The following is a 22,476-nucleotide window of genomic DNA, read 5'->3' on the forward strand; positions in this document are numbered from 1 at the left end:
TCAGACTATACAATACGAGCGAAATCAAACACTAACTGACTCTATGAGCGAAATCAAGATGTTGATGATTTCGCTCCAAATGACAAAAGGTTATTACGAGCGAAATCAACACTAAAACATGTTTTCTTGATTTTCGTGCACTGTACAAACAAACCTAAACTAAGACTCGAACGAAGATGTAGTCGACAGACAACTGCACCAACAAACTCCCCCTTGAATGTTGACGGAATCTTCATTGAGAGTCTTCAACATGTCAACTCTTCAATCTTGATCGGTCTTCTTCAAGAACTCTTCCTGGAATCATATACCCGGATCTTTCTCTGGTTCTAACTTTCGTCAGACTCCCCCTATCATCAAGCTGGGATCGCTGTCTGGAATTTGTTATCACCTTTGAAATCAATGTTTTTTTTTCAGTTTAAGCTCTTCTCAAGTTCTGATGCATCTCCTGGCTTTCCGTAGCAACAGGATCAGAAACCTACATATCTCAAACACTCTATTACAAACAAACAATATTGTGAGTCAACTTAATGAATCAACTAAACCTTTGAGAATTTTTATAGTTAAAATTTTATCAAAATTTGAAACATTCTAAATTCTGATTCAAATTAATGAATTATCTTAAACATTTCAAACCAAATAACCAAACAAACTGTTCATCATGTTTAGCCTTTGAGATTTTGAATATCATCTTTTCCAACATCAATTGTCGAAAATCTTTTTGAATTTTTTTCCAAATATGAAACATAAATGCAATAACAGAAATTAAATGCAGAAATGAAATATGTACAAACATTATTTTTATGAGTGTGCGAAAGAGAATCATATCAGTTTTTAAGACATGTCACTAACACCGTTAAGCTGTATTACATTATAAGCTCTAAACAATTCACCTAGATTGTCAGTATATTTGTCCACTTAAATTTTCACACAAATTTCAACTGATCCGAGATACGATGTTAATGTTTTAGACTCTTGAACTTATCCGTGTGTCCCACTACTTGAATATACTCCTGTATCCAGATCCCAATATTCAGTCTTACACACAGATGATATCTATTCAAGGGATAGGTGCGAGGGCCATGAGAGCTCAGGTCGATACTTCTGTATACGCAAAGAGATGACGGCTTCGACTTTTCGATGTGTCCTCTTTAGAGGATCTTTTGATTACAACAGCAGCGACTATCAATTTTATTGTTTCATCAGCTTGCTGAGAGCGTAGCTATGTTTCAAGCTTTTTGTGGAAAGCATTATCCGGGGACTAGGTCAGTACTTCCATACAGCAGAAGTCCAGTGATAATACCCCAGATATCACTGAGCATAAAGACCTAGTATCTCAGAATAAGGGACCTTTCAAACAAGATTTCAGGGGTTACCTATATATCCAAGAAGTTGTTACCCACGAACTAAGCAAGTTTGAATTTTTAGGTTTATATCTCGTCACAATCTACTAAATGTGCAAAAATCTACTGACACATCCACAACGAGATTGTTTATCACATTTTAACTTTCCAATTCTTTAGCATGTTGTGACAGTCCACTGATGTACTATCTTTTCCTCTTTTCACAACGAAACTCATTTTTGATTTATCATGTTTTTGACATTTTCAAATTTTCAAATTTTTTTAAATTTTTACTCCCCCTAAAATCAAAATATGTTTCAATTTTGATTTTCTGGGAAAATTTGAAACAAACTGTACAAACTTGACAACTTGATGAGAATCACTTCAATTCTCCATCCACCTGGCGTAAACAATCAGAACTCCCCCTCACAACAAACTATTTTCCCATTATGATTTCAAAACACTTAAGTTTGTTTTAATCAAAATGGTTTTTCCGGAAAAATTAGTTTGTTTACCAATCATTTGTAGGTTCGGGGTCACTTCATCACATCGTTTTCTTCATACACATGACAGATTTTACAATTTCAGTTTTAAATCTCAAACATCACTTGTAGAAAATCAAGTACAACTTAATGTCCCTGATTTACCACATGTAAGACGAAAAATCACCAGAGTGAAATTTCTCAAGAAATGTGCCGATTCATGTTCCACGCTTACCAACCTGGGAACTCCGGCAAGTCAGGCTTTTCTATTTGAACAGATTCACCCAAGCCTGACGATCCTTGGGTGATTTTGAATTCTTGTTCAACAATGGTGGAAAATTTGCATCACCCATTGTTAAACCGGAATTCTCCTTTTTTTACCTCAACACCAGGCTCCTCTGGCTTTGACGAACCAGAATCATTGCCTGAAGGTGGCTTGTCTGACTTTGACACGTCAGATTCATCGCTGACCATTTTCTTCTTCTTCTTTTCTTCTTTCGTCCTCAGATTTGTATCCGATGAATTCGTCTTGCTTGACTTTGCAATCGAGGGAGTCGATTCATCAGAACTCTTATTTTTACCAACAGATGAACCCGAGTACAAAATCTTCTCTAGATACTCTCTGGCCTTCTTCCTCTTCTTTCTCAGTCTGTCTTTTTGCCCTTGAGAAAGCTTCACTTTCGTTTCTTGAACTTTAGGTTCTTGAACCTTTTGTTCTTTGTGCTTGACGTTGACTGGAATCTTTGCCAATTTCTGAGAATTAGCCCTCAATCTTTCATTTGATCTCCTTGGGCAATCTCTGGCAATGTGACCTCTGATTTGACAATTATAGCATCTTCTCGTCTCATAGCTCCAATTCTGGCAATTAACAGCAATGTGTCCTTGATAACCGCACTGGTAACACACTCTGTTATCATACCAATCACCATTTTCAGCCCAAACGTTCAGATCAAAGCACTGTTTGGCTTGGTGATATTCCTTTCTCATCTTGATTGCTGGATTATGCTTTTGAGCACTGTGGTCCGACCTGCACCACTTATTGCCGACAGTTTTTGAGTTTTCATTTTTCAATTTTTGTGATTTTTGATTTTGATTGGATGATCGATCTGATGAACTTTTATTATCTTTTTGAACATTTTTTTCATTTTTAATTTTTTGTTTCTGTTCCACTTTCTTCTTCAAAGGTTTTTGCTTAGAGCATTCTCCCTTTTCAGTCGATTGTAGAACAGTTTTCTGAAAATTTTCTTTTAATTTCAAAAACAATTTTTGTTTTTCAATTTTTTCATTTTCATCATCAGATTTCTCATCGCAATCTTCAACTTTGACATTGTCAAAGTTTGTGGCATCGTCACTTATTGGAACAAAATTGATCGGTTTTGGACAGGGAAAATTCAAACTATCTGATGAAGTCACAAAACCTTTCATTTTCTTTTCAAGTTCATCAATCTTATTTCTTGAATTTTCAGCTTCGTTTTCAAGCTGAGATATTCTTTCAAGATGAGACTTGATTGATTTTTCATTCTCAATCTTAATGTTTTCAAGAACAGATTTTTCATTTTCCAAAACTCTTATCTGTTCTTGAAATTTTGTTTCATTTGCTTTCAAGTTCTTGTTCTCAAGCCTTATCCAGAAATCTTCATTTTCTGAAGATTTCTTTTTTGCTTTCATCCTTTTCTTCTAACTCTTTGTTTTTCTTTCTAGCACACTCAATTTCTTTTTCAAGTCTAATAATTTTCTGAAGATGAGAATTTATCATTTTTTGTTTTTCGATGTTATTTTGACTAAAAACATTTCTTCTATCTTCAAGAATTTTTATTTGACTTTGAAATTCTTTCTCAGCTTTTAATTTCTCTATTTCAAAAACTTTCAGTTTATCTTCAAAATTTTTTGCATTTTCTTTCAACTTCTGGTTTTCCAATGTCAAACTGTTCAAGTTACTTAACAGTTTGTCATTTTCAGATTTCAGCTTTACACAATTTCCCTGCAAATCAAGAATCTGTTTATCATCAGCTTGCTTCTTATCATTCAGCTTTTTGACTTCCAAAGTCAAACTTTCCGCATCTTTCACAAGTTTGTCATTTTCTGTCTTAAAGTTGTCACATCTAAAACACACTGATGCAGAACTTGAAAGTTCATTCTTCACAAATTCTTCATTCTTTGTGATTTCCTTTGATTCTGTCTTGTATGTTCCTGCACAAACGATTTTAACAAAATCAAGAGGTTTTAAATTTTCATCCATATAACATCCTCTTTTATAATCATATTTCATGTTTTGTTTTGCAGCAAAACACATACAGATTCTTTTATCAATCTCAGTAATTACATCTAAATTGATTTTTCCTAGATTTCCCAAATTCAATTCATCTAGATTCTCTTTGATTTTATTCATCAATGTTTTCTTCTTATCAGAATTTTCATAACTGTGGTTTTCAAGTTTATTAATGAAATCAAATGGATGCAATTTTAAAAATTTAGGTTTTTGCTTGAATTCTTTTAAAACATCATTCCATTCGGCAGTTAAAGCATCTACAAACTTTGATACCTTTTCAGCATCTGTCAATTATATGTCAAACCTTTTTAATTTGTCTATTAAGTACTCAAATCTTCTTTCCATTTCTTTCATTGTTTCATTCTTTTCACATGCAAAATTGTCAAGTCTAAGCATCCAAATCTTCTTATCATCTTGTTCATACGTGCTCGTTCTATACCATCGATAACTATTTAACCTTCCAATAAACTCATTCTCCTTTTCGTCAAACATTAATGCCATCTTTTATATAATTCTGACAAATTTTTTCACAAACAATCTTTCAAGCGAAATTTATAATAATGCTTAGGAGCGAAATCAGAAAGACCACACGAGCGAAATCAGAAAATGCTTTCGAGCGAAATCAGGAGATGATTTCGAGCGAAATCAGATTCTGCACACTTAGAAGCGAAATCAACAATTGCTCAGTGGAGCTAAATCAGATAATGACCAAATGAGCGAAATCAGAACTTTAAACCTTTGGAGCGAAATCAATGGTTCACTTGGAGCGAAATCTCAAACACAAGAGCGAAACCTCTGATTTCGCTTTTACTGTACGAGCGAAATTAGAACCTGTGACATACACTTGATTTCGCTTGAACCTACGAGCGAAATCACTCAAGTACCTTCGAGCGAAATCAGATCTCGAACCATTTTTAATGCGGAAACTTTCAAGGATTTGTTAATAGACAATTTTACACAATATGTGAAAATTTGAAACAATTTTGACTGTTAAAACTTTCTGAAATGATAAAAGAAGGTGTAGAAATCAGAATTTTTGAGCGAAAATGAGCTAAACGGTAAGAACTCTTCTTCCTGAGCTCTGATACCACTTGTAGGATCGTGAAACGACCTAACGAGTCGATCAGAAGAGTGCTCAGACTGAATCAGAGGCGGAATTCATTGATTCAGTCTTTGTTTAGCTTGTATAACACAGGAAATACTATTTACTGTCTCTTTTATTGATCTGATGACAATGTACAAGCACTGGAGACGTTTTGGCAGGGCTTCGCCGTTACACATATGAACTACTCTTTTGATTTCGCCCCAAATGACCTTTATATAGGTCAAGGGGTTTCGCTCCAACATGCAAGTGCATTAAGAGCGAAATCAGACTATACAATACGAGCGAAATCAAACACTAACTGACTCTATGAGCGAAATCAAGATGTTGATGATTTCGCTCCAAATGACAAGAGGTCATTACGAGCAAAATCAACACTAAAACATGTTTTCTTGATTTTCGTGCACTGTACAAACAAACCTAAACTAAGACTCGAACGAAGATGTAGTCGACAGACAACTGCACCAACAGAACCTCCACTTGAAGATTTACAAGAAGTCCCGGTGGAAGTTGCACCCCCTCAAACCGATGCCAATGAGCACGCCTTTCTCCTCCCAATGGAGATAGAAGAATGGCTCGCCGACGTGTGAGGAACCCATGCCCAGGAAAAGAAGTTCTTCAAAGCCGCATCTAACCGAGAGAATTATCTTTTCGGAAATTTGCTAATTAGAATAACTTTTAGGCTAGAACTTCTTGGTTTAAGATTCTTGTGCTTCGTTTAACCTACTTATCTAAAGTATTAACTTTTTTAGCATTATGTAATTCTCTCTATGACTTAAATGAAATGATGGTTTTAGTTAAATTGGTGTTTGGATGATGTTGTAATGAATAAAAAACATACTCGGGATGGTGAAGGATAACAATGGAAACTTGCACCAGCGACCCATGCACGAAAACAGGGCCATCCGACAAATTTTTCTTCGTTACAGCAAGTTCAGCACGTGCCGTGCCCGCCCAACACGGCCCCGTGCTGCACAATCTGCAGAAAATGCCCAGTTCGGGTAACTGGACACGGGGCGTGCTCACTGAGCACGCCCCCGTGTCCAGGCTTCTGTTTCTTTTTACAAACTTTTGTTACTGGCACCTGAACACGGGGCCGTGCCCAGATGCCCAGTAACAGAAAATTTTGCTTTTCACACATTTTTACACATTCAATCAACCTAAAAACTTATTTTTGGGACACATTGAGGACAATATGTAATTTAAGTGTGGAGGGATGCTAAAACCTTGAATCTTGCAAGTCCTAATTAACAAGTCTTACACAAAACTCTATTGGAACCGCTAATCACCCCAATTTTTTTCTAAAAATTTTCATTTTTTTTCTTTATCTAAGTTTAAGTTGAGAATTTCAAAATTCTAAAAAAAGTTATATTTTTACAAATTTACAACCGATAGCGTCATGATAAAAGGAACCAACATAAGAAAATTATGAAACGACATGACAAACTTAGTTAAAATTTGATTATATATACTTGATCACATAAAAACTCATTCCCACAAAAGTGAGTTTTGAGTCTTTATTGAGCATACAAATACATATCTTTAAACTAAATGCCCATTTTTCGTTTCTTGTGTGAATAGCCGCTTGGTTCTTACAACTCTAGAACTTGCCATGGCGATACATTCCCGGTCCTTACCAACTTAAACCCGAGTAAGTAAATGATGGAGGCATTAGGACTAACCCTTTTTATTTCTACACCATTATTATTATTATTTTTTTACCACCTACCCAAAATCCCCCTAGTTAACCCCTTTGAGCCTAAACCTTTTCATTTCATAACCCAAACCAAACACCCTTTACCCACCTAAACCTTTTTCCTTTTAAACCCTTTATTTTAGTAACAAAGCTCGTTTTTTTTCTTATGACTTGAAAAAAAATGAAATGAGGATGAAGCCAAAGAAATAAACAAACAAGTTTATCAAAATAACTTTGTTTGAAATGCTTCATCAAAATAAAAAGTTTTGAAAAATATCAAGTCTTATGAAAACCGACGCTTTTTACGCTTTTCGCCCTTTTACTAACTACTAACCCAGCCACCCACTTTTAGCCCAAGCCTAACCCTTCACCCAAAAAGTCCTCTTGATATTTACAAAGGTATATGGTTAAAAAAGAGGAGGATTGATTGCTTGGCAAGCTTATGGTAGGAGTAAGTTCCATGCCGCTCTCGAGTGATTCACTAAAAATACACATTCGGCCGAGTGTTGAGTGATCCCCCGTGAGGTATGTGAACTCGTATATAAATGGAATTTTAAAAAGGCATGTTATGCCCTAATAAGTAATTTATCTTACGAAACGTTTTTTAATAAATCATGACGAATAGGATTGTAAATAAATAAAAATAAAACTTAATAACGAATCTTGGAAATCCTGACACTCTATGACAAGCCCAAAAACCTTCTCTTCTACCCATTCCATTTGGGAGTGTAAAGCCACATTATAAAGAGTTTTGCTCGAGGACAAGCAAAGATTCAAGTGTGGGGGTATTTGATGTGCATAAAATGCAACATATAAATTACATCAATTGTGGCATAAAACTAACCCTTTTTTAGTACTAATGTTGGAAAAAGTGTGTTTTTGTCTTCCTTTTTGTATTTTCAGGATTAAATAAGCTCAAATGAACAAAAGAAGCAAAAAGGAAACTAAATCTAACATAAATACAAGAAAAGGAACAAACGTGGCATGCCTGACCCCCGACAGCATCTTCCCAAGCAAAATCAAGAAGACAGAAGACTGAACACGCCCCGTGCTCAGTGAGCACGGGGGCGTGCCCAAGTGTCAGCAGAAAAGACAAAGTTGTAGAAGCTTCCATCGCCCACCACGGGGCCGTGCTCAGCGGACACGGGGCCGTGGTCAACTATAAGATTCGCAGAATCCAGGCAAATCTTGATAGTACAGATATGTTTCTGCACACGGGGTCGTGCTCAGCGGACACGGGGGCGTGGTCAACTAATGCAGACAACTGCAATTAATGAAGAAAGAGAGAAGGATAGACACAGGGCCGTGCCCAACGGACACGGGGCCGTGCCCGAGCTTCTATTTAGCTTATAAATAGGAGTGCTTGGATCACTTGCAACTCATCCCTTGGCACACCACCTCTCTCACACTTCACCCACCACCCACCACCATCACAACACCATCATCCATTGTCCATCATAGAGTGTGTGAGTCGTCTCCGGATCCAAGATTGATCGTAAGAGTTGTTGACAATCAAAGGCCATGTTTGCCTAAGTCTCTTACATCACTTGGTGAAGACAAGTGTCTAGTGTAATACTTTTTATTTTTAATCTTTTCGCACTTTTTACTTGGTTATGTATTAATGACTTTAATAACTAGTTTCTTATGTTGAAGGTGATTTTTCCTTATCGTTTGTCCGTGGTGTCTTGGCATTATTTTACTGTCTATATAAAATAAAAGATTTTCACCATTCATATCTTCACGGTCTATATGGACGTATGTTGGCTACCTGGTCGGGGGTTAAGGGAACGGTATGGTAAGGGTCTTGCCATTGTTCAGTGTATAGATCCTGCAAAGGACCTGGGTCAAATTTAGTAGGACCTCCTTCAATACCCACCGGTATTGGATGGCGGGGGTCCAAACTCTTTGATCCCCTCATAAGTTAAACTACTATTAGTATTTTAACCCGGCTACTTAGGTTTGTATCCCTGCTGACTCAGACTACTTAGCCGAGGGTAACGTCACCTTCAAAAGAGGGGCCTTCCACAATATGCATTAATAATTTAATTAATTATCTTTCTATAATCCGACCCTTTAGGATTGTATCCTTGCTGACTCAAACTACTGGGTTGAGGGTAACGTCACCTTCAAAAGAGGGGCCTACTACAATAACTAAGATAATCTCTTAAAAAGTGCAAAAGTGCGGAAATAATCAAACGTTACACTATACACGAGTCGGAGCCAAGTGATTCATCTTGTCTATCTGTTTTTACTTTTATTTTATTTTTCAGCATTTTAGTTAGTTTTTATTTTTCTAGTTTAAAATCTTTTTCTAAACTTTTGATTTGATTAGACGTTGAGGATAAACCGGTACTAAAAGCTCTTGTGTCCTTGGACGACCTCAGTATCTTGCCAATACTATACTACGCTCACGATGGGTGCACTTGCCCATATGTGTGTTTGGTGTTAGTAAAATATCGTGTTTTATAAATTTAAAACTTGACTAACGTGTAAAAAGGGCTTAAAATATACTTAATTCCATATACACACCAACCCGCATCAGTCATTATGAATTTACCGTCATGCCATTTGGTTTAACCAATGCCCCAGCCACATTTATGGACATGATGAACAGGATATGTAAACCCTACCTGGATAAATTCATAATTGTTTTTATAGATGAGATTCTAATTTACTCTAAGAGTAAAGAGGAACATGAAGCGCATCTGTATACACTTTTGACATTGCTGACAAGGAACAGATGGAATTTGGAAGTTACATAATAAAAGGATATGGATACCTAAACAAGGAAACCTACGCCACAAAATTCTAGAAGAAGCTCATAAGTCTAAGTATACGATACATCCCGGAAGTGATAAGGTGTATCAAGATCTAAGGAAGAATTTCTGGTGGATAGGAATGAAAAAGAATATAGCAAATTATGTTGCTAAATGTCTAACTTGTTCACAAGTTAAAGCTGAGCATCAGAAACCCTCAGGGTTATTGCAACAATTACAAATGCCAATATGGAAATGAGAATTGATAACAATGGACTTTGTTACCAAATTACCCAAGACAAGAAAAGGAAATGATACAATCTGGCTGATTGTAGACAGATTGACCAAATCTGCTCATTTCTTACCCATGAAGGAAACTTTCAGTATGGAACAGTTAGCCAAGCTATATGTAAATGAAATAGTTTCATTACATGGAATTCCTTTATCTATCGTATCCGATAGAGATAGCCAATTTACTTCTCATTTTTGGATAAGTTTCCAAAAAGCAATGGGAACCAGGTTAAATCTAAGCACGACTTATCATCCACAGACGGACGGACAAAGCGAAAGGACAATCTAGACAATGGAAGATATGCTTAGAGCCTGTGATTTTGCAGGAAATTGGGACGACCATTTACCATTAATAGAATTTTACTACAATAACAGCTATCATACTAGCATTAATGCTGCATCATTTGAAGCACTTTATGGACGAAAGTGCAGAACTCTAGTCTGTTGGGCAGAAATTGGAGAGAAGAAATTATCTGGATCAGAAATAGTGCAAGAAACGACAGAAAAGATAATTTAAGTCAAGGAAAGACTAAAAGCAGCACGAGATCATCAAAAGAGTTATGCAGATAACAGACGAAAACCTTTAGAATTTCAAGTAGGGGATAAAGTATTATTAAAGGTTTCTCCAGGGAAAGGAGTAGTCAGATTCGTTAAAAGAGGAAAGCTAAGCCCTAGGTATATTGGACCTTTTGAGATTATTAGAAGAATAGGACCTGTAGCCTATCAGCTACAACTGCCAGAGGAAATGACAGGAATACATGATGTGTTTCATGTATGTAATCTCAAAAAGTGTTTAGCATATGAATCGTTAGTAATACCTCTTAAGGACATAGAGGTGAATGAGAAACTTAAGTTTATCGAGAAATCCGTTCAGATCGAAGATAGAAAGATCAAGAATCTCAAACACAAGAGACTAGTTCTGGTCAAACTGAAATGGGATTCCAAGAGAGGACCAGAATACACCTGGGAACTCGAATCAGAGATGCTAAGGAAATACCCACACCTATTCTAGTAGATCTCGAGGACGAGATCCAAAACAAGGTGGGGAGGATATAACAACCCTCCTAAAATATTTTTGGACACCCCTAAATGTCCTAAATATACCCCGTACGCGAGAAACGGACCCGAAATAGCCCTACACTTAAAAAAACAAGAAAAACAAGATTTTTGTGTCACTCACGGCCCGTGACAGACGAAGGGTAATCCTTCGCGGGGCACGACAGACCTTGCTTGACCGACACACAAGGCTGTCACGTGTCAGGTGACACGGCAAGCCTACCCCTTGACTCGACAACCCTACAGCCGCCATTTTGGCTCTGGCGGCCCGCGACGGAGGAAGAGGTGGTCCTCGCGGGGCGCGAGGGACCCCTCGACCAGCCTATAAAAGGGGGGCTTCAGCTCATTTCCAAACCGTTCAATTCTCTGATTTCTCTCTCACTTTCTGAATAGTAAAAGTAATACCCAGGCATAATACCCACTATATAGCGAAGCTCTGCCTCGTTGTAAGTACTATAATCCTACTATTACCCTACACGATTGATCTAGGATTACGTAATGTATGTCGGCTCTGCCCGACTCAGTCATTGGTATTCTGTCTCGTGTGTACACCCGATTGATCTAGGATTCCGTAATGCATGTCGGCTCTGCCCGACTCAGTCATTGGAATTCTGTCTCGAGTTGTACGGTTAATATGATTTGGGTTATTTTACTAACACATGTGCATTGTTTGATTTTAATAGATAATAATCAGGAGATTCCTAGGAAGCTTTAATCTTACCTAAGTAAACAATGTGAGTACATCTTCTTTTCGTAAACTGTTTTTACAAAACTTCAATTGTTTTAAAATATAATTAACAGTGATTGAGTCTATGTATTCTTCAATTACTGCCGGTATGTTGGGGTTTTGTATACAAAATGTGAAAGACGTTACCATTGGACAAAGAGTTAGCCAATGAGTAATATGGCCCACCAGTCAGGATTGACAGTACTGAATGAGTAATTGTGTAGATATAAACATCGTAATCGCTCTCAATACTGTGAAATTATAAAAGCTGTTTTTTATTAAACTGGGATGCACTCGCCAATATTTCTTGCTGAAAAAAAATTTTTAAAACGCGTTTCAGGTAAAAAAATGTGAAAGCCAATAGAAGCCAGCTGGAGAGCACCGAAGGCTTGGAAAAGTGGCTATAAAAGTTACCTAAATAAAGAAGAAGTTTTTGTTTTCAATAATTAGGGTTATCCCTACAAATGTATTGTCAAATGAACTTGGGTTTTATCCCAATAAATTATTATTATAAAAGTTTGGTGTTTTACTCTGATAAACATATTTCCTAACTACGGTCCTGATGTATTCCGCTGCTAAATTAATAAACACCGATACCACTGATACTGCCCGCATTAGGGCGCCCACTCCCGGGGTAGGGGGCGGGGGCTGTGACACATGTATATAATAATCATCTATAATCATCATCAATGTACATATTTATACATATCCAATTGTGACAAAACCATAAACATCATCATCATCAATATTGTGATCTAATGTAATTATACATATCAAACCATAAACATCATCATCATCAAATCATGATTAATATTTAAACATATCCAAACCATAATTATACATATCAGGTTTTATCCTACTTAATTTAATAATTATATATATCAAAATATCAACTTAAACTAATATCAAAATAAGCATTCTTTAATTACACATAGCTAATTAACCCATTTAAAATAACCAAACTAGTATTACACTAGTCTTGGTGAAGGTGGATGAGGGCGCCATTGCTCTGTTCTGGTGATGGCGGTGGTGATGTCGGACCGGAGTAGGGGATCTTCGCATTCTAGTTGTAACGCTCTGCTTCTTCCTACTTTCCATAATTAGAAAGCATCGTTCGTATTTCTATTTTTTGGAAATCTTGTATTCTTGTAATCGTCTTTTCGTTGTGTTCGTTGTAAAATCCGAGACTTGGATCATAAATAAAATTCGTATTTCTTTAGATTCATGTTCTACATACTTCATACATGTTCATACGTTCGGATTAATCATACATGCGATACTTTTTTCGTAATTCATGCGAAATGTGTTAAACATACAACTATTTGTCATACATGCTAAATCTATGCTTACACGATACTCATTCTCGACAATCATACTTATCTATACTTGTTTTATACTTACTTTATGTCTTCATTGCATAACATACCCTTACAATACACCATTTATGCTTAAAAGACCTTATAACACCATAAAACATAGTTATATGAAAGTATAAGGGCTAAAAGTGTTAAAAATCAAACAAAACTCACCAGCCATATTGGCTCGCGCCCCGCGAGCGAGACTCCCACCTGGCTCGCGCCCCGTGAGGGGGTCTGATCCGCAGAATACATCAGCCAGCTCGCGGATTTGGCAAAAATGAGTGTGTTTTGTTGTGTTTTCTCCATTAAATACCCACCAAACTAACCCTAATCATTCCCTATAAAACCCAACCCACTCCCACACATTTTCCACTTTGCAAACACATATTTTCTACTCTCAAACACTCTAAATCCAGCTGAGAAATCAGTAGCAAGACAGAATCACTACAAGTTGCAAAAGTGAGCATAACTTCACTATTCTTCCATCTTTTTCATTGTTTCTTTTTTCTTAGCACTTGAAACAACCTTATGTATGTTTCCACAGGTATTCCATGGAAAACCAAGGCTGGAACATCACCATAAAAGGGTTAAAAGTGCAAGAAACTTTCTGTTTTGTACAAACACTTGTTAAACATACTTGAACTTGTGATTTCTTCATACATTCCTATGTCCTTATGCCACTAATCAAGACTATGATTATGTGTGCTTAAAAACAAGGTTGTAACATGTAAATCCAGAGGTTCAATCCTCAAAAACTTTCAGTTTTAAAAGGGTTTTAACCCACAAGTGATGAACAAGTCTCGAACTTGAATATGCGTGATTATTTGGATAGCTTGGGCTATCCTACTTACAAATCCACACATCACTTGATGTTTTCTTCTTAGTTAGTTAGTTAGTTAGTTAGTTAGTTAGTTAGTATATTTCATTTCCATAATAATCCACTCATGGCCATCCTTGTTGTCTTATGACAACTTGTGCATTGGTGAATACAAAAGAGGTCTTAAAATGGAAGATTTATCTTCCTACCTCTATGCATGACTTCTATGATAATCTTGATATACTTGATGGACTAGAACTTATAATATATACTATATAGAATATATAATACCTATAGTAACCGAACCTTTGATGATACTCTAATGATTACTTGTCAAAATACTAAGTTACACCATCTAAGAACTTAGTACCCGTTACGATTCTAATGGGTACTTTAACCCATGAAAACATTCAAACCCCTATGGGTTTCATAGTGTTAAAAATGAGTATTATGTGCTAGATGGTTATTTTCCCATATGTTTACTTTCCATATACTTTAAATTCCGAATTCCTAATCCTCCATTATCATCCAACACTCATACACCTACGGTTCCTCGTGTAGAATGACTCGGTGTTTCATCCTCCAACAATCAACAAACTCCTCGCAGATTAACAAGTGGAAGCTTGCAAAACCGTGAGTATACTTGAAACCCCCTTTTCATTTACCGCCTTTGGGGTGTCACATGTTAAACTATGAAAACTTACACTTATACATATTTCTAAAATGCACAAACATTCCTTTTACATGCATGCATACTTGTTACTTGATACTTTAGATTTGGGTTTATACGTTTTGTGTTAGACTTATCATTAACTTCGTACGAGCCTATTCTTGACATATATAGCGATATAGGATTAACGCACCACCTGTGAACGTTGGGTTATGTTAGAGCTTATTGCGTTTCATCTTGGTTTGATTAGTTATGCACATGCCAATTTATTGTTTATCTTGTTTCGACTAGCTTGCCATGTGGAATTCTTTAAACTTATTCTTATGCTATGTATAAAAACCTGTATACTCGCCTTTGCTTTTGCATTGAACTTTATTTTAAACATGTTACAAGTTGAAGATGATGATCGTATGAAATCTAGTAGGGATGACTATAAACACGCTCAAGAAATTACTAGATTTGAATATTTATGTTATTTTGAACTCGTTGAATTTGTCTTTTATTTGTTGTGATTTGAATTCCATGTATTGTTATGACAATTTAAGTTATGAAATGAAAACGGTTTTGACTTAATTATTGTCACAACTAGCGTTATGTGTGATGAGCAATCTTTCTTCGTCCCATTCCGATGATTTCGCCATTGGTTGGGGTGTGACACTTGCTCTGTTGTGGTAATGGGGATGGTGGAGGTGATTGTTGGGGTGATGCGGGGAACACCACTGCAAAGTTGAAGGAGAAATTGTTCAAGCATCGCAGATCTGTTGGAAATTTTATAAATAATATATATTAGTTGTTAATATAATGATTATTTAATAATTAAGCCAAGATGAATGAGAGATCTTGTGCATTAAGTTTTGTGTGTTGGAACCATAAACATGTGGGAATGTATTCTTGTATGACAACTCACACCCAGTGGTAGCCAGGAGGGTGCGAAGCACCCGACCCGGGCACGGGCTCGGGACCGGGACGAGGGCGATGGGTGCAATGTAGCGCTTTGATGGCGCACTTTGCACTTCGCACGCTCGCATCGCCGCGAGCCGCTTGGAGCCGCCTTTAGTATTTTTTAGATGTGTCTTGGCTTGTGGTCAACTAGAGACTATTCAAGTTCCTAACTGAAAAATAGTTAAGTCTCAGAATTTATTCTTATTGAATTTTGTATTCAATATAGACTATTCAAGTTCTAGACTATTCAAGTTCCTAACTGAAAATGATTAAGTCTTAGAATTTATTGTTATTGAATTTGGTATTCAATAGAAACTGACTTTTCGAATTCTAGGGGGTGGTTATATACAAAGCTTGGTGCTTTGTTGGTGCTTGGTTTTTAGAGACACGAGAGTCTGAAACTCGTATGGTTCATACAACAAACACAGCTTCTAACAAATTTCCGAATTTTGGATCTCTACGCACTCTTGTTTCAGGTATTGTTTCAGGTGCTAGGCTAATCCCGGCAGTACAATCTGCTTAGGCTGTTGTACCCTGGGAAACAGACGGGTTCACCTGGGTGGCCCGAAATCTGTTTTAAGGGAAGCGTGATCTTCACGTGCCTCAGTCACCTTTGGTTTTCGTTTTATTCCTTATTTTCCTTGTAATTTGTTCTTAGTTTAATTTAAATTTCTTGTATTGTAATTTCTCTCAGTTTACGTTTGTTCTTCTTTATGTATTGTAATCAGAATGTATATTAATAGAATTTACTATTTTATTTATTTTGTGAACGGTGTCCTACAAGCTTAAAACAGATTTTTAAACCCGTTCACTATTTTGGTTTTAAAAATTTTATAAACAGTTTGTTTTTGTTTATTATCAAACTTTTGTAGTTGGTTTTGGTTTTCTGTAAACCAATTTGTTTCTGCCTTAAACTGACTGAATTTCCACTCTTGTTTCAGAAATGGCTACTGTCGCAGCAACCACATCAACCACCGTTGGATCCACATCCACTACCATGGGACCATTAGTTGGTACCCAAGCGGCTCAAGCAGTTGCTAACCATGCTGAAAAACCAGAGAAGTTTACTGGTTTGAATTTTAAGAGATGGCAACAAAAGATGTTGTTCTATCTGACCACTCTAAACCTTGCGAGGTTTTTGACAGAGTCTCCTCCTGTTCTCGCAGAAGGGACATCTGATGTCCAATCTGTGAATGCTGTTGATGCTTGGAAACACTCTGAGTACCTATGCCGCAACTATGTGTTGAATGGCTTATCAGACGCCTTGTATAATGTGTATCTCAAGGTTCCAACTGCCAAAGAGTTATGGGAGTCATTGGAACGGAAATACAAGACTGAGGATGCGGGTACTAAAAAGTATGTTGTGGCTAGGTTTTTGGACTATAAAATGATTGATTCAAAAACAGTGATGAGTCAAGTCCAAGAACTGCAGATTATCCTTAGTGATATTCTGTCAGAAGGGATGAATCTGAGTGAAACATTCCAAGTGGCAGCAATTGTTGAAAAATTGCCTCCTAGTTGGGTGGACTTCAAGAATTACCTTAAGCATAAGCGAAAGGAAATGACTATCGAAGACCTTGTGGTTCGTCTTCGTATTGAAGAAGACAACAGAATAGCACACAAAGGAGGTCAAGTTGAAGCTTCTGCAAAAGCGAACCTTGTGGAACATGGTCAATCCTCAAGGGGTCACAAGGGTAACAAAGGCCACAAGTTCAATGGAAAAGGGAAGAACAAAGGTGTTGACCTTGGGCCAAAGAAAGGTGGTGTGAAGAAGAAGGCTGGTCCCTTTAAAGGGAAGTGTTACAACTGTGGTCAAACTGGTCACCGTGCTGACCAATGCAAAGAGCCTAAACGTGACGCGGCTCTTATGGTTGATGATGATGGTATGCCATTAGTGGCCATGATTTCAGACCTCACTGCCATGGCGGAGGAGGTAAATTTGGTGGGTAACGAGCCAAAAGGGTGGTGGGTTGATACTGGGGCAACCCGCCATGTATGCCCAGACAGGACCCTCTTTAATACGTTTAAGGAGGTGGCAGGTGAAAAGTTGTACATGGGAAATGCTGCTACAGCTGATATCAAGGGAGAAGGTGATGTGATCTTGAAGTGGACTTCTGGGAAAGAGCTCACTTTGAAGAATGTGCTTTATGTTCCAGACCTGCGCAAGAGTCTTGTGTCGGGTTGGATGCTTAATAAGCATGGTTTTCGTTTGGTTTTTGAGAGTGATAAGTTTGTTTTGACTAAGCGGGGTATGTTTGTTGGTAAGGGCTATGCCCAAAATGGCATGTTTAAACTAAATGTAATGGCTGTTAAGAAAAACATGAATAAAAGTGCTAGTACTTCTGCTTACTTGGTTGAGTCTCCTAATGTTTGGCATGGACGTCTTGGTCATGTAAATTTTAATTCGATGCGTCGTTTAATTAAATTAGATTACATACCAACCTTTGCTATTGACTCTAAAACAAAATGTAAAACTTGTATTGAAGCCAAACAAACAAGATCATCCTTCAAATCAGTTGAAAGAATAACTGAACCCCTTGATCTGATTCACACTGATGTGTGTGACTTAAAATCAATTCCCACCAGAGGTGGTAATAAATATTTTATTACCTTTATCGATGACAATACAAGATATTGTTATGTTTACTTACTTAAGAGTAAGGATGAAGCAATTGACAAGTTTATCTTGTTTAAAGCTGAAGTTGAGAATCAACTCAACAAGAAAATAAAACGTGTGAGAAGTGATAGAGGAGGTGAATATGTTTCACCATTTGGGGAATTATGTGCAAAAAGTGGCATAATACACGAATGTAACCCTCCTTATACACCCCAATCAAATGGCATCGCGGAGCGAAAGAATCGTACACTAAAAGAAATGATGAATGCCATGTTGATAAGTTCTGGGATGAGCCAGGACATGTGGGGGGAGGCCATTTTGTCGGCTAATTTTTTGTTAAATAAAATACCTTTCAAGAATAAGGACATAACACCTCATGAGTTGTGGTGGGGACAGAAATCATCCTATAAATACTTGAAAGTGTGGGGGTGCCTGGCTAAGGTGATTGTTACACCCCCCAAGGCACTTAGAATAGGGCCAAAAACTGTTGATTGTATTTTCATTGGATATGCCAACAATGGTACCTCACATCGTTTTCTTGTATATGAATCCAAGAATCCTGATGTGCACAAGAACTCTATCATAGAGACAAGGCCAGGAAATGTGACATACTTTGAAGAAGAGTTTCCAATGTTAGTACAAACTCGTGCGAGTTCTTCAACAACCAATCATGCAAGTTCATCAACAATGGTTGATGAGACTGTTCGAGAGGAAACTCAAGAACAATTAGAGGTTGAAGAGGGTGAGCCAAGAAGAAGTAAAAGGCAAAGGACTGAGAAATCCTTCGGGCCTGACTTTCTTACATTCATGGTTGAGAGTGAGCCTCAAACCTATCGAGAAGCAGTTACCTCTTCAGATGGACCTCAATGGAAAGAAGCCATCAAGAGTGAAATTGATTCTATCTTGCAGAATCATACTTGGGAGCTAGTAGATCTTCCACCAGGGTGTAAGCCACTTGGATATCGATGGATATTCAAGAAAAAGATGAAAGCTGATGGCTCTGTCGACAAGTACAAGGCAAGGCTTGTGATCAAAGGGTTTAGACAAAAGGAAGGTCTTGACTATTTTGACACATACTCGCCTGTGACCAGAATAACCTCAATTAGATTTGTGCTTGCAATTGCAGCTTTGAGAAATTTGGAAATACATCAAATGGATGTAAAAACTGCATTTCTCAATGGGGAATTAGAGGAAGAGATTTACATGGAGCAACCAGAGGGTTTTTCTGCTCCTGGCCAAGAGGGCAAAGTGTGTAAACTCGTCAAGTCATTATATGGCTTGAAGCAAGCTCCAAAACAATGGCATCAAAAATTTGACCAAGTTATGCTTAACAGTGGTTTCAAAATAAATGAATGCGACAAATGTGTCTATGTGAAAGACACTTCTAAGGGTTATGTGATTTTATGCCTTTATGTAGATGATATGCTTATCATTGGGAGTGATGATAAGATGATCAGATCTACTAAAGACATGTTGAAAGCGAGATTTGACATGAAAGATATGGGTCTAGCTGATGTGATTCTTGGAGTAAAGATCATTAGAACCCAAACTGGTTTGGTGCTAAGTCAATCTCATTATGTGGATAAGATTCTTGAGAAGTTCAATCCTGGGGACACGAGTGTAGCTCAAACTCCAATTGATACCTCTCAACATTTGTCAAAAAATAGAGGCGAGAGTGTTGCTCAATTGGAATACTCAAGGGTCATTGGCAGTCTTATGTATCTCATGTCATGTACTCGACCAGACTTAGCATATGCTGTGAGTAGGCTAAGTAGATATACTAGTAATCCTAGTTCAGATCACTGGAAGGGTATGACAAGATTGTTAAGGTATTTGAGATACACGAGAAATTATGGACTGCATTATGGCCAAAATCCAGCTGTTGTGGAAGGATTCAATGATGCCAACTGGATATCTGATACAAAAGATTCTAGATCTACAAGTGGTTATGTGTTTACCCTTGGAGGAGCGGCTATATCTTGGAAGTCGTCCAAACAAACTCTTATAGCTAGATCCACGATGGAATCAGAGTTTATCGCGTTAGATAAAGCTGGAGAAGAGGCAGAATGGTTGCATCAATTCTTGGAATATGTTCCAAGATGGCCTAAGCCTTTGACTGCTATTTGCATACATTGTGATTGCCAATCAGCTATTGGTAGAGCTCAAAATGCAATGTATAATGGCAGATCAAGGCACATGCGACGTCGGCATAACACGATACGACAACTACTCTCAACTGGAGTTATCACGATTGACTATGTGAGGTCAAAGGATAACATTGCGGATCCGCTTACAAAAGGCTTAAGTAGAGAGGTAGTACATAAGTCGTCGATGGGAATGGGTCTAAAGCCCTTGGAGTAAATTTGTACAACGGAAAACCTATCCTAGAAGATTGGAGATCCCATGATCTAGGCTCAATAGGACCACCTAACTGTACGAACTGAGATCACTGTGGGGGAGAACCTCAACATACAAAGGGAGTTATAAACTTCCTAGTCCATTCCTAATTAAAATCAGTGATATAAAGAGAGGTTAAGCATATGGCTTTTAATGATTTGTAAATCACCTATGTTAGAGAGAAGTGGGGTCGCTTCAAATGGAATTGGGGGCACAATTCCTAGAGCTCTCGCAGAACCAGGATGGTGTTCCATGACCATAACGGACACAACTATGAGGGGTTAGCCAGACCAGGAAGAGTAATGTGTGATGTGTAATAACGTCTACGTAAAAAGGGGTTGGTTCAAGGACATCGCGTCTACTAACCACTAGGAGACTAAGTATATGTCACAAAGGAGGGTTCAAAGGGAAACCTACCTATCCTGCATTACTTAACCGCTGAAATTTTATCATGACACTTGAGTGTATGGGACGATCTCCATTCATGTGGGGGATTGTTGGAAATTTTATAAATAATATATATTAGTTGTTAATATAATGATTATTTAATAATTAAGCCAAGATGAATGAGAGATCTTGTGCATTAAGTTTTGTGTGTTGGAACCATAAACATGTGGGAATGTATTCTTGTATGACAACTCACACCCAGTGGTAGCCAGGAGGGTGCGAAGCACCCGACCCGGGCACGGGCACGGGCTCGGGACCGGGACCGGGACGAGGGCGATGGGCGCAATGTAGCGCTTTGATGGCGCACTTTGCACTTCGCACGCTCGCATCGCCGCAAGCCGCTTGGAGCCGCCTTTAGTATTTTTTAGATGTGTCTTGGCTTGTGGTCAACTAGAGACTATTCAAGTTCCTAACTGAAAAATAGTTAAGTCTCAGAATTTATTCTTATTGAATTTTGTATTCAATGTAGACTATTCAAGTTCTAGACTATTCAAGTTCCTAACTGAAAATGATTTAGTCTTAGAATTTATTGTTATTGAATTTGGTATTCAATAGAAACTGACTTTTCGAATTCTAGGGGGTGGTTATATACAAAGCTTGGTGCTTTGTTGGTGCTTGGTTTTTAGAGACACGAGAGTCTGAAACTCGTATGGTTCATACAACAAACACAGCTTCTAACAAATTTCCGAATTTTGGATCTCTACGCACTCTTGTTTCAGGTATTGTTTCAGGTGCTAGGCTAATCCCGGCAGTACAATCTGCTTAGGCTGTTGTACCCTGGGAAACAGACGGGTTCACCTGGGTGGCCCGAAATCTGTTTTAAGGGAAGCGTGATCTTCACGTGCCTCAGTCACCTTTGGTTTTCGTTTTATTCCTTATTTTCCTTGTAATTTGTTCTTAGTTTAATTTAAATTTCTTGTATTGTAATTTCTCTCAGTTTACGTTTGTTCTTCTTTATGTATTGTAATCAGAATGTATATTAATAGAATTTACTATTTTATTTATTTTGTGAACGGTGTCCTACAAGATCCACCCTGACCAGAACCACTATGCGTTGGTTTTAGGTCTCCGTGACCATTACTCCAGCTACAATCGAATACATCACACACAAACAACCACATTATCCATCCTAATTTTGAATTAAACGAGGGTAATCATTCAACATAAACATGTACAATGGACTGAAATCAAGCAGATTCAAGTGAAATGAAATTGATGTTCGTACCATGGAGTGAATCGTTTTGAACCTCTACGGTTAACTCCATGTTCGCTGTGCTTTTTGACGTTCGTGGTGGATGGAGTGATGATGTTTATCGGTTGATTTGGTGTTCGCAGATGGAAGGGAAGATGGAGATGGATTTAAAGTTTGGGGTGTTAGAGAGTTATGTATTGAAGATAAGGGAGTGGGATTAGTGTGGTGAGGAAGCTTCGTGTATGAAAAAGATAAGCATACCCCTAAACTAACGGTTGACTAATGGTACTGGGCAAGGTGATATGTAATGCCCACCT

This window comes from Helianthus annuus, chromosome 8 (genome assembly GCF_002127325.2).
Source record: "Helianthus annuus cultivar XRQ/B chromosome 8, HanXRQr2.0-SUNRISE, whole genome shotgun sequence".
NCBI lineage: Eukaryota > Viridiplantae > Streptophyta > Magnoliopsida > Asterales > Asteraceae > Helianthus > Helianthus annuus.